At 42.3% G+C, this 21,809-nt stretch overlaps 1 pseudogene; it reads right to left on the bottom strand.

Moving 5' to 3' along the window:
* Positions 1-16,270: 16,270 nt before the first annotated feature.
* LOC134930705 (5S ribosomal RNA) lies at positions 16,271-16,389 on the bottom strand (annotated as a pseudogene).
* Between the last annotated feature and the right edge of the window lie 5,420 nt (positions 16,390-21,809).

The raw sequence follows: 21,809 nt of genomic DNA, 5'->3' as shown, positions 1-21,809 counted from the left end.
CTCCCTCTGGCCACGTATCAGAAGAGGGGAAGGTCTTCCACTGGAAGAAGGATTACTAATCGCCCGTTTTAAAAGGGAACAATGAAATGTTTTATTGATACCCAAAGAACGGGGCAGATCTAACTGAAATGCCACCGGATTGATAACCCTGGTGATCTTATAAGGGCCGATGAACCGGGGGCCTAACTTATGAGATGGCTGTCTCAACTTCAAATTCTTGGTAGACAACCAGACGAAGTCTCCTAATTTAAAGCTGCAGGGTCTTTTCTGCTTATCAAAAGCCCTTTTGGTCACTAATGACACAGACACAAGGGCTTTCTTCACTTTCCTCCAAATACCTCTAAGGACCGAAACCACAGAGGAACCACCAGGCGTGTAGTCCAGGGGGTCAAAAGAATTGGCCTTAGGATGATGCCCATACACACAAAGGAAGGGAGAGATCCCTGTAGCAGAGTGAGCCGCGTTGTTATAGGCAAACTCCGCCATGGACAGATGAGCAACCCAGTCGGTCTGACACTTGGAGACATAACACCTGAGGAACTGCTCCAAGGACTGGTTCACCCTTTCAGTCTGCCCATTAGACTGCGGATGGTAGCCTGACGACAAGCTGACAGAAATCTGGAGATCGGAACAAAATGCCCTCCAGAATTCTGCCACAAACTGGGATCCGCGGTCAGAGACCACATCAAGTGGCAACCCGTGGAAACGCACAACATGCAGCATAAATAATTCAGACAGGCGTCTGGCCGATGGCAGCCCAACCAGTGGAACGAAGTGCGCCATCTTCGAAAACCTGTCAACGACAACCCAGATGGCTGTCATCCCCGAGGATTTGGGCAAGTCCACCACAAAATCCATTGAAATGTGGGTCCATGGCTTAGATGGAATAGAGAGTGGATGTAATGGGCCAACAGGAACCCCTCTAGGAGTCTTATTTCGGGCACAGATGTCACATGCCCGAACCCACTGATCCACATCCTTAGCCACCGAGGGCCACCAAACCGCCCTAGATAGCAACTCCCGAGTTCTGGCAATACCCGGGTGACCTGCCGACTTCTTGGCATGGAATTCCAGGAACACTCGCTGTCTTAACCTAGGAGGCACAAACAAAAGACCTACCGGAAGGTCTGGAGGAGCCTGCTCCTGTGCTCTAAGGACTAATGACAAGAGGTCCTGGGTAATGCCCACTTTAATACATGATGGGGACACAATGGGCAACGGCTCCTCGGTGGTCTCCTGGATTGGAGCAAAACTCCGCGAGAGCGCATCAGCCTTGATGTTTTTTGACCCAGGGCGATATGTTATCAAAAAATTAAAGCGAGCAAAAAACAAAGCCCATCGTGCCTGCCTGGCATTGAGACGCTTCGCTGACTCTAAATATGCCAGATTCTTATGGTCGGTGAGAATTGAGACCACAAACTTAGCCCCCTCAAGCCAGTGTCTCCACTCCTCGAGTGCATCCTTAATAGCCAACAATTCCCGGTTACCCACGTCATAATTCATCTCGGCAGGCGAAAATTTACGGGAAAAGTAAGCACAGGGATGAAGGCGATTATCAGACACTCCCATCTGAGAGAGCACTGCCCCAATACCCATCTCAGAGGCATCCACCTCCACCACAAAAGGACGCTCTGGATCTGGGTGTCGCGGCACCTTGGCCGAGACAAATGCCCTTTTGAGACGGGCAAAAGCCGCTTTAGCCTCACAAGACCAGTGAGCAACATCCGCCCCTTTCTTAGTGAGTGCCACCAAGGGCGCCACTATAGACGAAAATCCAGCGATAAATCGTCTGTAAAAATTCGCAAAGCCCAGGAAACGCTGAAGCGCCTTCAAACTAGTGGGCTGCACCCAATCCAGGACTGCCTGTACCTTGGAACCCTCCATTTGGAAACCTTCTGGGGAGATAATATATCCTAGAAATGCGATTTGCTGAACTTCAAATTCGCACTTCTCCAGCTTCGCCCCAAGCCGGTGGTCTCTGAGTTTCTGGAGGACTAAGCGTACATGCTTCCGATGTTCCTCCAGGGAATGGGAGAAGATTAGGATGTCATCTAAGTATACAACTAAGAATCTATCCAAATATTCCCTGAGTACATCGTTCATGAAATCCTGGAAGACTGCCGGGGCATTACAGAGCCCAAAAGGCATCACCAAATATTCATAATGCCCTGAGTGGGTATTAAAGGCAGTCTTCCATTCATCCCCCTCTCTTATTCGGATTAGATTGTACGCCCCGCGTAGGTCAATCTTAGAAAAAATGGTGGCAGTACGAAGCTGGTCAAACAAGACCGAAATGAGAGGCAGTGGGTATGAGTTTTTAATCGTGATACGGTTCAATTCCCTGAAGTCGATGCAGGGTCGCAACTAACCGTCCTTTTTACCCACGAAGAAGAACCCCGACCCAACTGGAGACTGTGAAGGTCTGATAAATCCCTTAGCCAAGTTCTCCTGAATGTACTCTGCCATAGCCTGAGTCTCAGGACGTGACAGGGAGTACAACCTGCTCTTGGGAAGCTTAGCATTCGGCAACAAATCAATGGCACAGTCATAGGGGCGATGGGGAGGTAGTACCTCTGCAACTTTTTTGGAGAACACGTCCGCAAAATCTGCATAACACCGTGGCAATCCTGGCAAACTTGGCTGCGAGAGCCTGACTGGAAGGCTCAAGCAACTCCTGAAACAATCAGTACCCCAACTAAGAATCTCCCCAGAGACCCAGTCAAATTGAGGATTGTGGGCCCTTAACCAGGGTAACCCCAACACCAATGGGGCAAAAGTACAGACAGTCACATAAAAGGACAATTTTTCAGAGTGTGTGGCTCCAATAAACAAAGAAATCTGGCTAGTGCAAGAGGTAATTTTACCTTGGGATAATGGTTCCCCGTTTAACCCACAAATCTCAATTTCCAATGCCAAGGGTACTAAGGGAACAGAGTGTTTCAGGGCGAATTGGCGGTCCATAAAAACCCCGTCGGCCCCACTGTCCACAAAGGCCTCAGTCTTGACAGTTTGACCGTGGATCTTCAAGGTCACCGGTATGATAAAAGTCTTCTTGGGAAATTCTGACTTCTGGCCTGACAGGATATTTCCCATCACCCTCAGGCCCTGAAGTTTTCCGGCTTTTCTGGGCATGATACTACCACATGACCTTTATTCCCACAGTACAAACACAACCCCTGCTGTCTCCTCCGCGTCTTCTCACGCGAGGAGAGGCGGGTAGCCCCAATCTGCATAGGCTCCTCGGAAAATTCCTCAGAGTCTGAGGTTCCCTTGGGAAAGAAGGAAACCTCGGTCTCCCTTTCAAGCCTACGCTCTCTCAGCCGTCTATCCACCCGGATGGATAACTGCATGAGCTGATCCAAGCTATCAGGCAAGGGATATTGGCCCTCATTCCGAGTTGTTCGCTCGCAAGGCGAATGTAGCAGAGTTACACACGCTAAGCCGCCGCCTACTGGGAGTGAATCTTAGCTTCTTAAAATTGCGACCGACGTACGCGCAATATTGCGATTACAAACGAGTTAGCAGTTTCAGAGTAGCTCCAGACTTACTCTGCCTGTGCGATCATTTCAGTGCTTGTCGTTCCTGGTTGTCGTCACAAACACACCCAGCGTTCGCCCAGGCACTCCCACCGTTTCCCCGGCCACTCCTGCGTTTTTTCCGGAAACGGTAGCGTTTTCAGCCACACGCCCCTGAAACGCCGTGTATCCGCCCAGTAACACCCATTTCCTGTCAATCACATTACGATCGCCGGAGCGAAGAAAAAGCCGTGAGTAAAAATACTTTCTTCATAGTAAAGTTACTTGGCGCAGTCGCAGTGCGAACATTGCGCATGCGTACTAAGCGGATTTTCACTGCGATGCGATGAAAAATACCGAGCGAACAACTCGGAATGAGGGCCATTGTACCAGTTGGTCTTTTATCTGGTTAGAAAGACCTCTTCGGTACTGGTGTCTCAGGGCTGGGTCATTCCACTGGGTATCATGGGCCAACCTCCGAAACTCCGTACAGTAAACCTCAGCTGGCCTTCGCCCTTGCTTAAGGATCGAAATCTGAGCCTCGGCTGAGGCCGTCTTGTCAGGGTCATCATACAACATGCCTAGTGCCGTAAAAAAAGCATCAACACTTTTAAGCGACGGACAGTCAGGCTGCAACCCATATGCCCAGACCTGTGGGTCTCCTTGTAGCAAGGAAATCACTATGCCCACCCGCTGAATCTCCGACCCAGAAGACTGAGGCCTAAGCCGGAAGTATAGCTTGCAGCTCTCCTTGAAACAAAAGAACTGCGAGTGATCTCCAGAAAAACGATCCAGGAGATTTACTTTCGGCTCCTTAACCCCTGAAGGTGCTGCTGCTGCGGGAGCTCCGCCAGCGGCCTGGGAGGTGTGCATTTTAATGGATAAATCATTAAATTGTCGAGTCAGGACCTGCACCTGATCGACCACCTGTTGCAACGTATTTTGAGGGGTATGCTCCATATTCCCACAAAATTTCAACAGGAGTATTGGGCTGCTGAATATGTTATGCACACCAGTGCCTGCAGGAATGTACTGGTGTCTGAACTGTTATGCACACCAGTGCCTGCAGGAATGTACTGGTGTCTGAACTGTTATGCACACCAGTGCCTGCAGGAATGTACTGGTGTCTGAACGGATAGGGATGCAAAACAAATGAACTCAGACACAGACTGGGGAATATGACATTACGTACACAGAAGGTGATAGGGTAACAAAATAAACACAAAGTGAACAGAGAAGCCCAGAGGCTAAGAAACTGGGTGTCTCCCTAGTATTAGGAATGCTCAGATGGAAAAAGCAAGATGTTGTGTTTTAATACGTAGAGAACCCGAAATGCTGTTGCTAAGGGCAACAGCAAAACCCTAAAGGGTTACCAACGGGTGTGGCAGTAAACTCCTTGGTCAGAGATGGAATGATAGACACAAGGAGAGTCTCCACAATCCTAATCCTCACTTGCAGTGCACAGGTTCAGTTTACTGCCACTAAACTGACACCTGAACACCTTGCACAGTGAGAAAGGATTTAGGCAGGCAAGTCTGAGAATACAGCCGCAAACTTGCTAAGTTCACAGAGTAGCAAAAGAACCCCAGCAAGTTAAACGACTGACTCCAGTCTTACTGCTAGGTCTGGATTGGCAGAGTGTAGTACCAAACCCCAAGGCCTATTTGCAGTAAGCAACAACAAATACAAAGCTACACAGTACTAGCTAGCTTTCAGGAACTGACTAACCAACAAAGATTCAGCAGCATCTGCTTAACCTGAGAATAGGCCTTATATAGCAGGTGCTGTCCACGCCCCACTCAGACCTCACAGACTGTGAGCACAAAAACCAGCACCGGATCCCCTGCCGTGCACAGAGCCTGTAACCACTGCACAGCAAAAGACCCGAACCGGAGTATCAGCTGCGCTCAGGTTACTCCGCTAGCACTTGTCTCACGGTTGCCATGATGACGTGGCAGCACAGGGCAGAAGACCCTAACAGTGACACAAGTGGCCGACACAAACACCTGGCCCATCTAGGAGTGGCACTGCAGTGTCAGACAGGATGGCACTTCAAAAAAATTGTCCCCAAACAGCACATGATGCAAAGAAAAAAAGAGCAGCACCAATGTCGCTGTGTGACTAAGCTAAGTGACACAAGTGGCCGACACAAACACCTGGCCCATCTAGAAGTGGCACTGCAGTGTCAGATAGGATGGCACTTCAAAAAAATAGTCCCCAAACAGCACCTGATGCAAAGAAAAAAAGAGGCGCACCAAGGTCGCTGAGTGACTAAGCTAAGCGACACAAGTGGCCGACACAAACACCTGGCCCATCTAGGAGTGGCACTGCAGTGTCAGACAGGATGACACTTCAAAAAAATAGTCCCCAAACAGCACATGATGCAAAGAAAAAAAGAGGCGCACCAAGGTCGCTGTGTGACTAAGCTAAGTGACACAAGTGGCCGACACAAACACCTGGCCCATCTAGGAGAGGCACTGCAGTGTCAGACAGGAGGCACTTCAAAAAAATAGTCCCCAAACAGCACATGATGCAAAGAAAAAAAGAGGCGCACCAAGGTCGCAGTGTGACTAAGCTAAGTGACACAAGTGGCCGACACAAACACCTGGCCCATCTAGGAGTGGCACTGCAGTGTCAAACAGGATGGCACTTCAAAGAAATAGTCCCCAAACAGCACATGATGCAAAGAAAAAAAGAGGGGCACCAAGGTCGCTGTGTGACTAAGCTAGGCGACACAAGTGGCCGACACAAACACCTGGCCCATCTAGGAGTGGCACTGCAGTGTCAGACAGGATGACACTTCAAAAAAAATGTCCCCAAACAGCACATGATGCAAAGAAAAAAAAAGAGGCGCACCAAGGTCGCTGTGTGACTAAGCTAAGTGACACAAGTGGTCGACACAAACACCTGGCCCATCTAGGAGTGGTAACAAATGAGGGGCAAAGGGAAGGGGAAAACTTCTGCACCAGTCAAAAGGTCAAAATATGTTCTTTCTGATATAGTATAAACCCCATCAATACATGTGTTATGATGTTAATTCACTATCATATGTTGGGGGTGCCGCCATAGACAATAAGATTGAAGACACAAAAAAATATAGAAAAGATTGTCTCTTGGTTGGCGCACAAAAGGAGAAAAAGATTAATCAATCTAAAATTTAACTTTTAATAATAATCAATTAAAATTGATGTGAAATATATGTGAAAAAATACTTTATTAATAAAGAGATGTCATATCTTGTTAAAAATATTCACTGTGTGTCACTTGTTGTATTTCCATTTATGGTAGTGTTGTTATTCTAAGGATCCGGACCACTCGTAACAGTCTGAAAATTCCCAATATAAATAAACAGGAGTCCAAAAGATTACTATAATTACTTGCAATTTTTCAAGTAATATGCCTCGAAGTAGAGAGCCTGAAAGGGGGCTTGTGTGGAATAAAGAGTTCCCTGTATTTCTATCTGACCTTAATTTAGGTATAATACATTCAAGTCTCCTTTCCACATTGTTACTGATTTGTTACAAAAGGGAAATGCACTTTTTAATACAGTACCATTTATCTGATACCCCCGTCCTGTGATTTCTCATACAGGATTATTACTTGCATGTTAACATTACCAGGCTGAGTTGTTAAAAGAAAACACACTGTGACAAATTGGACCATACAATGTTGCAGTTCCCTTTTACATTGGCACTGCACTGTAACTGTTGTAAAGTGGGACGGGTTGGTATATATAATGTGCTTGTATTCAGCTTCACAAACGTGTCACTAACAGTTTAATCCCACTGTATTGTTGATAAGGAGCCACTGAGAATAGAGAGTTACCTCAGTATTTGGTAGCATATGGTTATAATTTTACACATATACCGTGTTATTATCATGTGCCACATATATGGTGCAGTATTTATAATATGATTAAATTCTCCTATATATCTCACAAAATAGAAGCAAAAGATCACTGAGACCTATATAATGAATTGTGTCTCTATTAATCGTGCGGCTGTTTCTGCACAATTGAACCACCACCAGCGTGTCTCTACAGCAGTTGTTTAGTACGAATGTAGCCTATATTGCACTGATTCACTGTGAGTGTCAGTGCATATTATCATACAATTGTTTCTATTGTGTATGTGTTTGAATCACCATTATCACATGCCCGTAGCGACTGATTGATGGTTTAATGGTGTGTAGCTATCAATTCGTACATATACTGTCTCATGCACTATTGATAATATAACTAATTTCTCATGTGTTTCTCACAGAGTAAAGGCACAGGACCACTAAAACATGTATAATGTGTTATATCTGCATACATTCATGCAGCCGTGTGTAGTTTAATCAGCATATCACTGCAACAGCTGTTTAAATGTGGTCTGTACTGATTCTCCCAAATTCAATACTGTGAGTATTAGTACTTGTATACATGTATTGCTTCTATTGCATGTGTGTTTAGATCGCCGTCAGCACCTCATGCAGCCGTGTGTAGTTTAATCAGCGTATCACTGCAACAGCTGTTTAAATGTGGTCTGTACTGATTCTCCTAAATTCAATACTGTGGGAATTAGTACTTGTATACATGTATTGCTTCTATTGCATGTGTGTTTAGATCGCCGCCAGCGCCTCACTATAGCGGCTATTGATACATATGTGGCGTGTATCGTATTGGTTCACAGAGGCTCATTGCTAACGGCGTCCATGCACATTTCTCCTGCTGCATATCTGTGTGGCTCTCTTAATTAATGGTTCCCTCGACTCTCTCCTTATCTAACTAAAATAGTGGTCCATCAGTACGAGTGATCCTAATCCTATTACATATAACTATTAACTATTTTCCATTTTGACAAGTGATTTCAACATTTTGCAGTGAATATAGCAGGCAAATTCATGCCGCTCTGAAACGCCACCCAATGTGCACGTTTCACATCAGCTTCCTCAGGGCAAACACGATTGTCCTAACGAGGATGGCTATAAAGGGGAGATCAGCCAATCATTTCAAAATATCTTGTGACGTGATCGCATGCCACGTCATCTCTACCTGTGCTCATACTGACACCGTGATTCAGGATACATGGCTCCTTACACTGAACATGTTGGTACCTGATAAACAGTGCTTAGTGCTTCATAATAACCCAGACAAAAATAATGAACCCCACCATAAATAAATTTGGAGGTATATTATTTAGGTATGATAATAAAGAGGTTTTTTACTTACTTTGGGAGATATCAATCATTATATACTATGATGTATAATTAATATAATCTGATATACCAAAAAAGAATAGGAAGGAACACCTAATAATTTTATTAAATGATACATTGAAAACTGGTGCTCAGTCTGTGTTAATGTCATATACATGTATTTGTATGATATGAGTGAAATATATATAGTAAGTACTTAGCCGAAATTCATAAGAAAATTTTGTGATGATAATAAAGAGGTCTTTTGCTTGCTTTAAGGGATATCAATCATTGTATGCTATGATGTATAAATTCCCATGTTTGATATCGTCTAATATACTGAGAAGAAATAAGAAAGGGCATGTAAGCATATAATTTTTGATGCTCAGTCCGTGTTAATGCCACATAAAAGTGCTTGGTGATGTAAGTGAGATGTATATAAGTGAATCATCTGTGATGTGTTGAAAATGTGATATGGACATAATAATTTAATATGAAATAATAAAAAGATAAAGAAATAAAAATAAATATGGTGAACCGTGAATAGTGAAAAAATAAAGTGAAAAAATGAAAGAATATGGGGTGTGCATTCTGCACACAACATATATAAGTGAAAAGCGTGTCAATAATTAAATGTGGAATTAAGTGAAAAAATATTGTATTATATTATGCATAACTATGCTGCTGTATATTATGTAATAATTACCACATCCTTAGGGTTACTATAAACAGGGCCACTGCTCCTGATATGTGACGGGTTGTGTATACATGCAGTTCCCTGTTATAAAAAAGGTGTTTGTATGTAGAAAAGATATATATGTAGCTAGATTCATATACCTCCTCTTACTTTATTATCTATTAAATGAAAAATGAGTTATACCAGATTAATAATATACAATAATCAATAAAAATGTAACAATGCAAAGTTCACTTTATATTTCCTTGAACAATCCTCTCATCCTTCCTGCTCAAATAAGTAACTGTCAAAATCTTCCAATTTCTGTGATGTATCCAATTATCTCTCTGATACATCTATGAATGAATGGGTGAATACTTCAAGATAGAGAATCATTTTGTCATCTTTAAGAATTTTATGTGCATCCCATCTCTCATAATGGTTTGACCTCTAAAGTACTTGTTCTATCTGATGTAACTTCTTGTATGCACATATGGGATCAGGATTGAATATGCATATGGATAGACAGTAGAAGTAAAAAGATACCTCTCTCATATGGAGGGTTCCGGGTAGTCTTGGATGTACATACAAATAAGCCCCGCAGGTAAGTATGATACAGATGGTATGGTATGGCAATGCACACAACATGGTTCCTACCTTTACAAGAAGGGTAGGTAGCTGTAATTTTCATTTAATCCTTTTGGGTGTTGGCAGCCTATCAGAAATATCATTTTGCTCTCAAATCTGAGGAGATCTCCATCTATATCCCCCCCTCGAATGTTTGATTCGAAATGCCTCATGCCAAAGGCCTGAAGGCCCTTTGGGGTCCCGTTATGAAATTGTAGAAAGTGATTAGCTACTGGAGTCAGAGTTTTAAATTTCAGTTTATCCTGTCTGGCATTCCTGATGCTACCAATATGCTCCAACAATCTTACCTTTAGGGGCCTGATTGTTTTGCCGATATAGATTAAATTACAGGGGCATATCAATTCGTATATCACCCCTGTTGACTGTACCACAACAGGGGTGGTATACGAATTGATATGCCCCTGTAATTTAATCTATATTGGCAAAACAATCAGGCCCCTAAAGGTAAGATTGTTGGAGCATATTGGTAGCATCAGGAATGCCAGACAGGATAAACTGAAATTTAAAACTCTGACTCCAGTAGCTAATCACTTTCTACAATTTCATAACGGGACCCCAAAGGGCCTTCAGGCCTTTGGCATGAGGCATTTCGAATCAAACATTCGAGGGGGGGATATAGATGGAGATCTCCTCAGATTTGAGAGCAAAATGATATTTCTGATAGGCTGCCAACACCCAAAAGGATTAAATGAAAATAACAGCTACCTACCCTTCTTGTAAAGGTAGGAACCATGTTGTGTGCATTGCCATACCATACCATCTGTATCATACTTACCTGCGGGGCTTATTTGTATGTACATCCAAGACTACCCGGAACCCTCCATATGAGAGAGGTATCTTTTTACTTCTACTGTCTATCCATATGCATATTCAATCCTGATCCCATATGTGCATACAAGAAGTTACATCAGATAGAACAAGTACTTTAGAGGTCAAACCATTATGAGAGATGGGATGCACATAAAATTCTTAAAGATGACAAAATGATTCTCTATCTTGAAGTATTCACCCATTCATTCATAGATGTATCAGAGAGATAATTGGATACATCACAGAAATTGGAAGATTTTGACAGTTACTTATTTGAGCAGGAAGGATGAGAGGATTGTTCAAGGAAATATAAAGTGAACTTTGCATTGTTACATTTTTATTGATTATTGTATATTATTAATCTGGTATAACTCATTTTTCATTTAATAGATAATAAAGTAAGAGGAGGTATATGAATCTAGCTACATATATATCTTTTCTACATACAAACACCTTTTTTATAACAGGGAACTGCATGTATACACAACCCGTCACATATCAGGAGCAGTGGCCCTGTTTATAGTAACCCTAAGGATGTGGTAATTATTACATAATATACAGCAGCATAGTTATGCATAATATAATACAATATTTTTTCACTTAATTCCACATTTAATTATTTACACGCTTTTCACTTATATATGTTGTGTGCAGAATGCACACCCCATATTCTTTTTCATTTTTTCACTTTATTTTTTCACTATTCACGGTTCACCATATTTATTTTTATTTCTTTATCTTTTTATTATTTCATATTAAATTATTATGTCCATATCACATTTTCAACACATCACAGATGATTCACTTATATACATCTCACTTACATCACCAAGCACTTTTATGTGGCATTAACACGGACTGAGCATCAAAAATGATATGCTTACATGCCCTTTCTTATTTCTTCTCAGTATATTAGACGATATCAAACATGGGAATTTATACATCATAGCATACAATGATTGATATCCCTTAAAGCAAGCAAAAGACCTCTTTATTATCATCACAAAATTTTCTTATGAATTGCGGCTAAGTACTTACTATATATATTTCACTCATATCATACAAATACATGTATATGACATTAACACAGACTGAGCACCAGTTTTCAATGTATCATTTAATAAAATTATTAGGTGTTCCTTCCTATTCTTTTTTGGTATATCAGATTATATTAATTATACATCATAGTATATAATGATTGATATCTCCCAAAGTAAGTAAAAAACCTCTTTATTATCATACCTAAATAATATACCTCCAAATTTATTTATGGTGGGGTTCATTATTTTTGTCTGGGTTATTATGAAGCACTAAGCACTGTTTATCAGGTACCAACATGTTCAGTGTAAGGAGCCATGTATCCTGAATCACGGTGTCAGTATGAGCACAGGTAGAGATGACGTGGCATGCGATCACGTCACAAGATATTTTGAAATGATTGGCTAATCTCCCCTTTATAGCCATCCTCGTTAGGACAATCGTGTTTGCCCTGAGGAAGCTGATGTGAAACGTGCACGTTGGGTGGCGTTTCAGAGCGGCATGAATTTGCCTGCTATATTCACTGCAAAATGTTGAAATCACTTGTCAAAATGGAAAATAGTTAATAGTTATATGTAATAGGATTAGGATCACTCGTACTGATGGACCACTATTTTAGTTAGATAAGGAGAGAGTCGAGGGAACCATTAATTAAGAGAGCCACACAGATATGCAGCAGGAGAAATGTGCATGGACGCCGTTAGCAATGAGCCTCTGTGAACCAATACGATACACGCCACAAACGTATCAATAGCCGCTATAGTGAGGCGCTGGCGGCGATCTAAACACACATGCAATAAAAGCAATACATTTATACAAGTACTAATTCCCACAGTATTGAATTTAGGAGAATCAGTACAGACCACATTTAAACAGCTGTTGCAGTGATACGCTGATTAAACTACACACGGCTGCATGAGGTGCTGACGGCGATCTAAACACACATGCAATAGAAGCAATACATGTATACAAGTACTAATACTCACAGTATTGAATTTGGGAGAATCAGTACAGACCACATTTAAACAGCTGTTGCAGTGATATGCTGATTAAACTACACACGGCTGCATGAATGTATGCAGATATAACACATTATACATGTTTTAGTGGTCCTGTGCCTTTACTCTGTGAGAAACACATGAGAAATTAGTTATATTATCAATAGTGCATGAGACAGTATATGTACGAATTGATAGCTACACACCATTAAACCATCAATCAGTCGCTACGGGCATGTGATAATGGTGATTCAAACACATACACAATAGAAACAATTGTATGATAATATGCACTGACACTCACAGTGAATCAGTGCAATATAGGCTACATTCGTACTAAACAACTGCTGTAGAGACACGCTGGTGGTGGTTCAATTGTGCAGAAACAGCCGCACGATTAATAGAGACACAATTCATTATATAGGTCTCAGTGATCTTTTGCTTCTATTTTGTGAGATATATAGGAGAATTTAATCATATTATAAATACTGCACCATATATGTGGCACATGATAATAACACGGTATATGTGTAAAATTATAACCATATGTTACCAAATACTGAGGTAACTCTCTATTCTCAGTGGCTCCTTATCAACAATACAGTGGGATTAAACTGTTAGTGACACGTTTGTGAAGCTGAATACAAGCACATTATATATACCAACCCGTCCCACTTTACAACAGTTACAGTGCAGTGCCAATGTAAAAGGGAACTGCAACATTGTATGGTCCAATTTGTCACAGTGTGTTTTCTTTTAACAACTCAGCCTGGTAATGTTAACATGCAAGTAATAATCCTGTATGAGAAATCACAGGACGGGGGTATCAGATAAATGGTACTGTATTAAAAAGTGCATTTCCCTTTTGTAACAAATCAGTAACAATGTGGAAAGGAGACTTGAATGTATTATACCTAAATTAAGGTCAGATAGAAATACAGGGAACTCTTTATTCCACACAAGCCCCCTTTCAGGCTCTCTACTTCGAGGCATATTACTTGAAAAATTGCAAGTAATTATAGTAATCTTTTGGACTCCTGTTTATTTATATTGGGAATTTTCAGACTGTTACGAGTGGTCCGGATCCTTAGAATAACAACACTACCATAAATGGAAATACAACAAGTGACACACAGTGAATATTTTTAACAAGATATGACATCTCTTTATTAATAAAGTATTTTTTCACATATATTTCACATCAATTTTAATTGATTATTATTAAAAGTTAAATTTTAGATTGATTAATCTTTTTCTCCTTTTGTGCGCCAACCAAGAGACAATCTTTTCTATATTTTTATGTGCCATCTAGGAGTGGCACTGCAGTGTCAGACAGGATGGCACTTCAAAAATGGTGCAAATGGTGGAAAGCGCAAGCTCTTCCCGTCCAGTGTTGGGAAGGTCAGGCATCGCAACCGACACAATTGGGCTCTCCTTGGGGATTTGTGATTTAGAAGAACGCACAGTTCTTTGCTGTGCTTTTGCCAGCTTAAGTATTTTCATTTTTATAGCGAGAGGATGAGTGCTTCCATCCTCATGTGAATCTGAACCACTAGCCATGAACATAGGCCAGGGCCTCAGCCGTTCCTTGCCACTCCGTGTCGTAAATGGCATATTGGCAAGTTTACGCTTCTCATCAGACGCTTTCAATTTAGATTTTTGGGTCATTTTACTGAACTTTTGTTTTTTGGATTTTACATGCTCTCTACTATGACATTGGGCATCGGCCTTGGCAGACGATGTTGATGGCATTTCATTGTCTCGGCCATGACTAGTGGCAGCAGCTTCAGCACGAGGTGGAAGTGGATCTTGATCTTTCCCTATTTTAACCTCCACATTTTTGTTCTCCATTTTTTAATATGTGGAATTATATGCCAGTATCAATAGCAATGGCCTACTACTATAAATACTGCGCACAACTGAAATGCACCACAGGTATGGATGGATAGTACACTTGACGACACAGAGGTAGGTAGAGCAGTGGCCTTCCGTACCGTACTGCTATATATACTGGTGGTCACTGTCAGCAAACAGCAAAACTAAAATGCACCACAGGTATGGATGGATAGTATACTTGACGACACAGAGGTAGGTAGAGCAGTGGCCTTCCATACCGTACTGCTATATATACTGGTGGTCACTGTCAGCAAACTGCAAAACTAAAATGCACCACATGTATAGAATCTAGATGGATAGTATACTTGAAGACACAGAGGTAGGTAGAGCAGTGGCCTTCCGTACCGTACTGCTATATATACTGGTGGTCACTGTCAGCAAAACTCTGCACTGTACTTCTCCTATATAATACTGCTGGTCCCCAGTTCCCACAATAAAGCAGTGTGAGCACAGATATATGCAGCACACTGAGCACAGATATGGAGTGTTTTTCAGGCAGAGAACGGATAAAACTGGTGGTCACTGATAAGCAAAACTGCACTGTACTCCTCCTATATAATACAGCTGCTCCCCAGTCCCCACAATTAAGCAATAAGCACAAGTATTTGCAGCAACATTAATAAACGGAGAGGACGCCAGCCACGTCCTCTCCCTAACATTTTCAATGCACGAGTGAAAAAGGCTGCAACGCGCAGTTCCTTATATAGAATACGAATCTCGCGAGAATCCGACCGCGGGATGATGACGTTCGGGCACGCTCGGGTTAACCGAGCCATACGGGAAAATCCGAGTATGCCTCGGACCCGTGTAAAATGGGTGAAGTTCGGGGGGGTTCGGTTTCCGAGGAACCGAACCCGCTCATCACTAATTCAAACCTATCTGAGGCTTACATTGATAGTGCAAAAGCAACACTCTACCAACTGTGCTTACTAGACTGCACATAAATGCCATAAACTTTATCAGAGATTTTAGTAAATGAGCTACAATGTCCAGGGTGCTAAACATAATATATTCTATGGTGTGTCATAAGCAAGTCATTAGAATACTGCAAAAGTTAAAAGACATATGCATTTAATATTTAAAGAAACAAAGAGAAAATAAAGCTATCTATTGGGTTTCAATAACAAGCACATTGGAAGACTTGACTGCTGTTGTTAAAAGACATATGCATTACATGGTATAGAGCCACAAACCACATGCAGACTAGTAAAATAAAAACATACATACGTGAGATTCAACCTATGAAATGCTTACATTGATAGCGAGAGACCAATACTCTACTAACTGAGCTAACCAGTCTGATACTACCAAGTGGTCTCCCATCCATGTATTAACCAAGTCCAATACTGCTTTTCTTCAAAGATCAAATGAGATTGGGCACATCCAGTGTGGTGTGGCTGTAGATGAATTGGTGGTTTCTGTTAGAGCTCTTCTACTTCTAACAACTGGTACAAAAATGAATAAGTTTAAAAATGGAATGCATCAAGAGAACGGTCGCGGTAGAATAAAAATACCTACTGCACCTGGTATTCCCAGGTGGTTTCCCATCTAAGTACTAACCTGACCAAACGCTGCTTAATTTCCAAGATCAGATGAGACTGGGCATATCCAGTGTGGTATGGCTGTAGATGAGCTTTCTGGTTTCTATTAGAGCTCTTCTACTTCTAACTACTGGTACATTAATAAATAAGTTTCAAAATGGAATGCATCAAGAGAACGTTGTTGGTAGTGTAAAAGTACATATAGAACCTGGTATTCCCAGGTGGTCTCCCATCCAAGTACTAACCAGACCCAACAATGCTTAGCTTCCAATATCAGATGACATTGGACATATCCAGTGTGATGCAGCTACAGATGTATCCTCATATGTTGTTGCTCATAGCACACTATTTAGGGTCCTGTGTCACGAGTTAGAATTAATGTTATGGCGTGCGTTGTGTCCCATGCCATGTGTCACAACTGAGGGTTTTGGCTGACAGGAGAAAGCCTCAGTTGTAGGGGCTGAGAGGAACTTAAACCGGGGAGGTTTAATCAGACCCCTGGACATGTAAGTGTTTAAATGAAACCCGAAGGTGTGACCATGACAACCAGGTAAAAGTCAAAATAAAAGTTTATTCACAGACTCCGTGTAAACAGACAGCATTCAAGGTTAATAATGGCAATGATAAATAATATAATTCCTGGAACACTCTGACCATGAAATGGTTTCACAGGGCACTGGTAGGTTAAGAACAGCTGTTAAAGTCCTTAGATGTAATAACCTTACCAGGTCTGGCTGTAGTAGTGAAGATATACGAGGAACATGCCAGTAGATGGAACAGACGAAGTTGGTAACTTGAATCAGCTGTTGTATTTGCTGGATAGAACCAGCCAGGTGGTAAGACACGGAGTGGATGCGGAATGGGATCAGCCAGATGATAAAGTCACTGAATGAATGCTGGGTGGAACCAGCCAGGTGATGAAACACGGAGTGAATATAGTAAGATGCTAGGGAGCGTGGAAACAGAAGAGTTGAAGGATGATTACCGGTGGTAGTGGATACTGCTTGAAGCAGATGAAATAGCTGGAAGCTGGAAACTGGATCAGCCACGGAGGACTGCAGAGTCAGGCTGCACCGCAGGATGGTAGGCAGGTGCGGGTCTCTTTAGTGGATGCTGGAGACAGGAACTGGAACCTGGAGAAACAACCACAGGAGAGAGACTGGAACAAGGTATGACAAACAAAGCACTGACGATTTGCTAGCCCAGGCACAGGATACTTATACCTGCAGCAATGCAGGTATTGGCTGGGCAATTATGCAGATTTCCAGGAAGTGGATTGGAGGAACTGAAACATGTGATTGAATCCAACATGGCTGCGCACATGTTAGAACTTGGAGGGAAAACTGGTTTGGGAATCCATGTGGAAACATAACTGTAATGGCGGCGCCGGCCGCAGAGGACAGTAGACGCCAGACTGATAATGTATGCTGAGACTCGTGGATGACAGCGGAGGCCGCGGCAGGCATGGAACACCACACTGACAACCTGCACTTATAACACAGGAGCGGCGGCGGAGGCCGCGGAGAACGGGAGACGCCATGTAGGATTTAAACATGGTGCCGCTGTGACAGCACCTCAGCGTGACAGGAGGGATATGCAGCATGTGAACACAGATGAGATCCGGCCTTGGAACGCTGAGCCAGCCTCAGAAGACATCTGAAAGGCAAGTAATGGCGTCCAGATACCCGGATCGTGACACCATGTAATACACAGTTTAACCGCTGAATGGCGAATGCTGCACGTTAAGTCTTCAATGCTGAATACAATGCTGTGGCAGGCTGGCCAATCACTTTCTTCCCTTTATAAAAAAAATCCCTTTCCAAAAAATACAATGCTACACTGCCACCCCTTCACTTAATTCATTTTGTTGTTACGTTGTGTACAAAATCCCAGATAGCATTAGCATACACAGCATTAATATTTCGGACAGCCTTTCCGGTTAAGTTGCTTCAAATGGCCAGAAATATTTAATGCACACTACCACTGGGTCCCTATCTCATTAATATGACTCCCATATGGTCTCCATTGCTTTTCCGACACTGTTAATGGATTCAATCCGATATTTTTTTAAAGCAATCAGATAAAACACATCACATATACACCCAGAGGGCCAGCTTGTACAATGGTTGGTTGTGGCATAACGAGTACAGTGTCTGCCTGCAATGCATGCGCTCCTGGGTTCGATACCAAGTGCGGCAAGCTATTTTTATTTTATTGTAATTTATTTATTCTTTTAAATACAATAAAGTTATTTGGTGTGTTGCTACTTCTCTTTATATAAAAAAGTCAGCTTCTACAAAATACAATGTCACGCTGCCACCCTGTTCACTCAATTTTTTGTCATTACATTGTGTACAAAATCCTGGATAGCATTAGCATAAACAGCATTACTATTCCGGACAGCATTTTCGGTTCAGTTGCTTCAAATGACCAGAAATATTTAATGCACAGTGCCACTTTGTCCCTATCTCATCAATATAACTCCCAAATGGTCTCCATTGCTTTTCTGACACTGTTGCCGGATTCAATACTTTTTTTTTAGAAAGTTATCAGATCAAAAACACATCACTTAAACAACCGGAGGGCAGTTTGGTAGCATGGTTTGCTGTGGCATAACGAGTACAGTTCCTGCCTGAAATGCATGTATTCCTGGGTTCGATTCACAGTGTGGCATGTTTTTTTTTTTATGTATTTATTTATTCTTTTTTATTACAATAAAGTTATTTGATGTGTTGCTACTTCTCTTTATATAAAAAAAAGAAATCAACAGCTCATCTACATCCACACCACACTGGATATGCCCAATCTTATCTGATACAGCCAATTTTGGACCACTGCTTGGATTATATCACCGTATGCAAATCCGTCTGCTGCAGGCCTTCCCCCAGGAATGCTTACACTAGTTGCGTTTAGTTTGATGTTTGGGGGTGCTTCAGTATTAGGCAGCCTTCTGCCCTCCCATGTCCGTCTGAAGAGATGTGGCCTCCCTGCAGTTGTTGAACCCCAAGCAAAAGTTCCTTTGTGCTGCCTCAGTTAAATCTCCTTCACTTGACAGGGGGTGCCTGAGCAGCAGCCCTCCCCACCCCTAGCCCAACTCCTACTTACCTGCCAGTGCCAGGTGAGATACTATGATCATGAAGGTGCTTCTCTGCTTTTTGGCTGCGATCTCCTGTTGCAGTCAGAGGGCTGACTTCTAGGGTCCTTTTTGCAAGGGGCCCTGGGGAGAAAAGAGGAGGGACTGATCGTTCACTGATTGGAGGTTGGAGGCGTTTATTGCAGAATGGAAGGTCTGCGCAACACAATTCGGTTTATTGTCAAGGAAGAACATAGAGTTGGCAATAGTTTTGGAATGATCGTAACATCTATTCTGGAGAAACTGGCTGGAGTTCGTGTCAAGGAGGAAGTGCATTGTATTCAGGACTTTCCACGCCAAGGTACTTACGATGTTTCCTTTTCTGAGTTTGCTGCCTGTTTGCATTACTATGAGACTCTGAAAAATGAGGAGGAGGAGGCTATGCAAAAAGTTGAGATGATCCCTTTATTTTCCAACCTGGAGGTACCTGTTACTGTGCACTGCTTCAACCCCTTTATGCAGATTGATCTTATTTGTGCTTTCCTGTTACGCTATTGTTCAAAGGTGAGGGGAGGTGTATTGCAGAAAAATGTGTTTGATGTGTTTAATGGGAAAGTGAAATACTGGGTAAAGTTTAGGGACGACCCAAATGGCATTGGGGGAAAGAAGCACCCGCCAGCCAATTTCTCTGTGGGTGGTAACAGGTGTTACCTGATGTACCCGGGAATGCCTGAGTATTGCAGAAACTGCTTTTGTTTTGGGCATACAAAACACAAATGTGACAAATTAAAATGTTGCAGAAATTGCAAAGCGCAGGGACATGAGGCTGGGGAATGCCCAGCACCAAAGAACTGTGATTTGTTTGGGATGCCTCGGCAAGCTTGCTGGGGGTGTCCTGAAAATACAGCACCCAGAGCTGCTGGTGGTTTGAGGGAAGAGGCAGGTGTTCATAGTAATCAGGAAAGGCCCATGTCTGAGCAGCTGGCAAAGCTGCCGTCGTTATTCGACCCTAAGTACAAAAGAACTTTTGCTGGCTGGAGGAGACCGAATGATGCTAATTCAGAGCAGGTGTTGCAGGGTGTGGTTCCTGGACCTTCTGCACATGCAAATGAGGCTGCAAATGGGAGAGGAGGTTGAGAGCCCTGAGAAAGTGCTGGGTAAGCAAGTTGTAGCTGCTAGTATGGAAGTAAACTATGGGGAAGTTATTCAGGCATGTGCCATTATTGAAGAAGTCAGTAGCCCTGAGGTTACAAGTGAGGGGGAAAGTGTGCATATTGACTTTGAAAGTTCACAGGAAGAAATGGAATCCTCAGGAAATATGAGATCTGTTAAAGGTAGTGCAAGACGCGCTGCAATTTTGGAAGATATTGCTTATCATAAAGGTGATAGTGTGTTTACAGGAATGTGTGATTGAGGGGGGGGGGGGTTGGGGAAGAAAGAGGGTTGCTTTGATGTATGTTTATGGTCTGGGTCAAATAAAAATAGGAATGATGGGGTGGGAATTTTGATTCAGAGGAGAGAGATAAAAGTTATTGTATATGTGTTGGTTGAAATTGGGAGGTGCATTATTGCTACAGTGATGTTTAGGGGGTGGAAAGTGAGGGTAATGAATATATATGCTCCTGCTGTTAAAAATTGAGAGGAAGGAGTTTTTTGAGATAATTAAAATGTTTTTGCCAGGGAGAATTCCTTTAATTTTGGTTGGGGATTTTAATTGTTGTATGGAGAGAGGGAATTTGGATGTTACCAGCAAGCTGCTGAGGGAAATTGTTTGTGATTTTGCTTTACTTGATGTAGTTGGTGCATGTGGTATTAACCCTGCACCGATGACTTATCATGCCGATAGGGGTCGAATTGAGTCAAGACTTGACTATATGTTTTTCTCAAAGGATATTGAGTGTAAAGGGTTTTCTCAGAGGAGGGTTATGTTCTCAGATCATGAATGTCTGTCCTGTACTTTTGAAGTTATAATGAGGATATTATATGGGAAAGGGGTTTGGAAAATGAATGCTAAGGGAGGAGGTGGTTAGGAGGAAATTTAAGGAGGCATATGTGAGGTGGGGTTGGAGAAAGAAGGATTTTCCAGATATTCATGAATGGTGGGATTGGGTTAAAGGGGAAATAAAAGTTTTCTTTAGAAAATGGGGTGGTAAATTGGCTGCTAGGAAGAGGGAGATGTATAGGAGAGATTGCGTGAAGCTAGATTTTTTGTATAAGCTCAGGGATTTGGGGATGGATGTGAGTGAGATTTGTTATGAAAGGGCTCAAATTAATAAACATTTGAATGAGAAAGGGAGCGAGATAGTATTCCGTGCAAAGATTGATAGAATGGAGTTGGATGAAAGATGCACAAGATATTTCTTTAAGAAAACCTGTACTGGGAATAGGGATATGCATGTGGTATTAAATGGGGCTGGTACGGAGGTATGTGGTGAT

The sequence above is a fragment of the Pseudophryne corroboree genome, chromosome 5, assembly GCF_028390025.1.
Source record: "Pseudophryne corroboree isolate aPseCor3 chromosome 5, aPseCor3.hap2, whole genome shotgun sequence".
NCBI classification, from domain to species: Eukaryota; Metazoa; Chordata; class Amphibia; order Anura; family Myobatrachidae; genus Pseudophryne; species Pseudophryne corroboree.
This window is presented reverse-complemented; position numbering and strand designations above follow the sequence as displayed.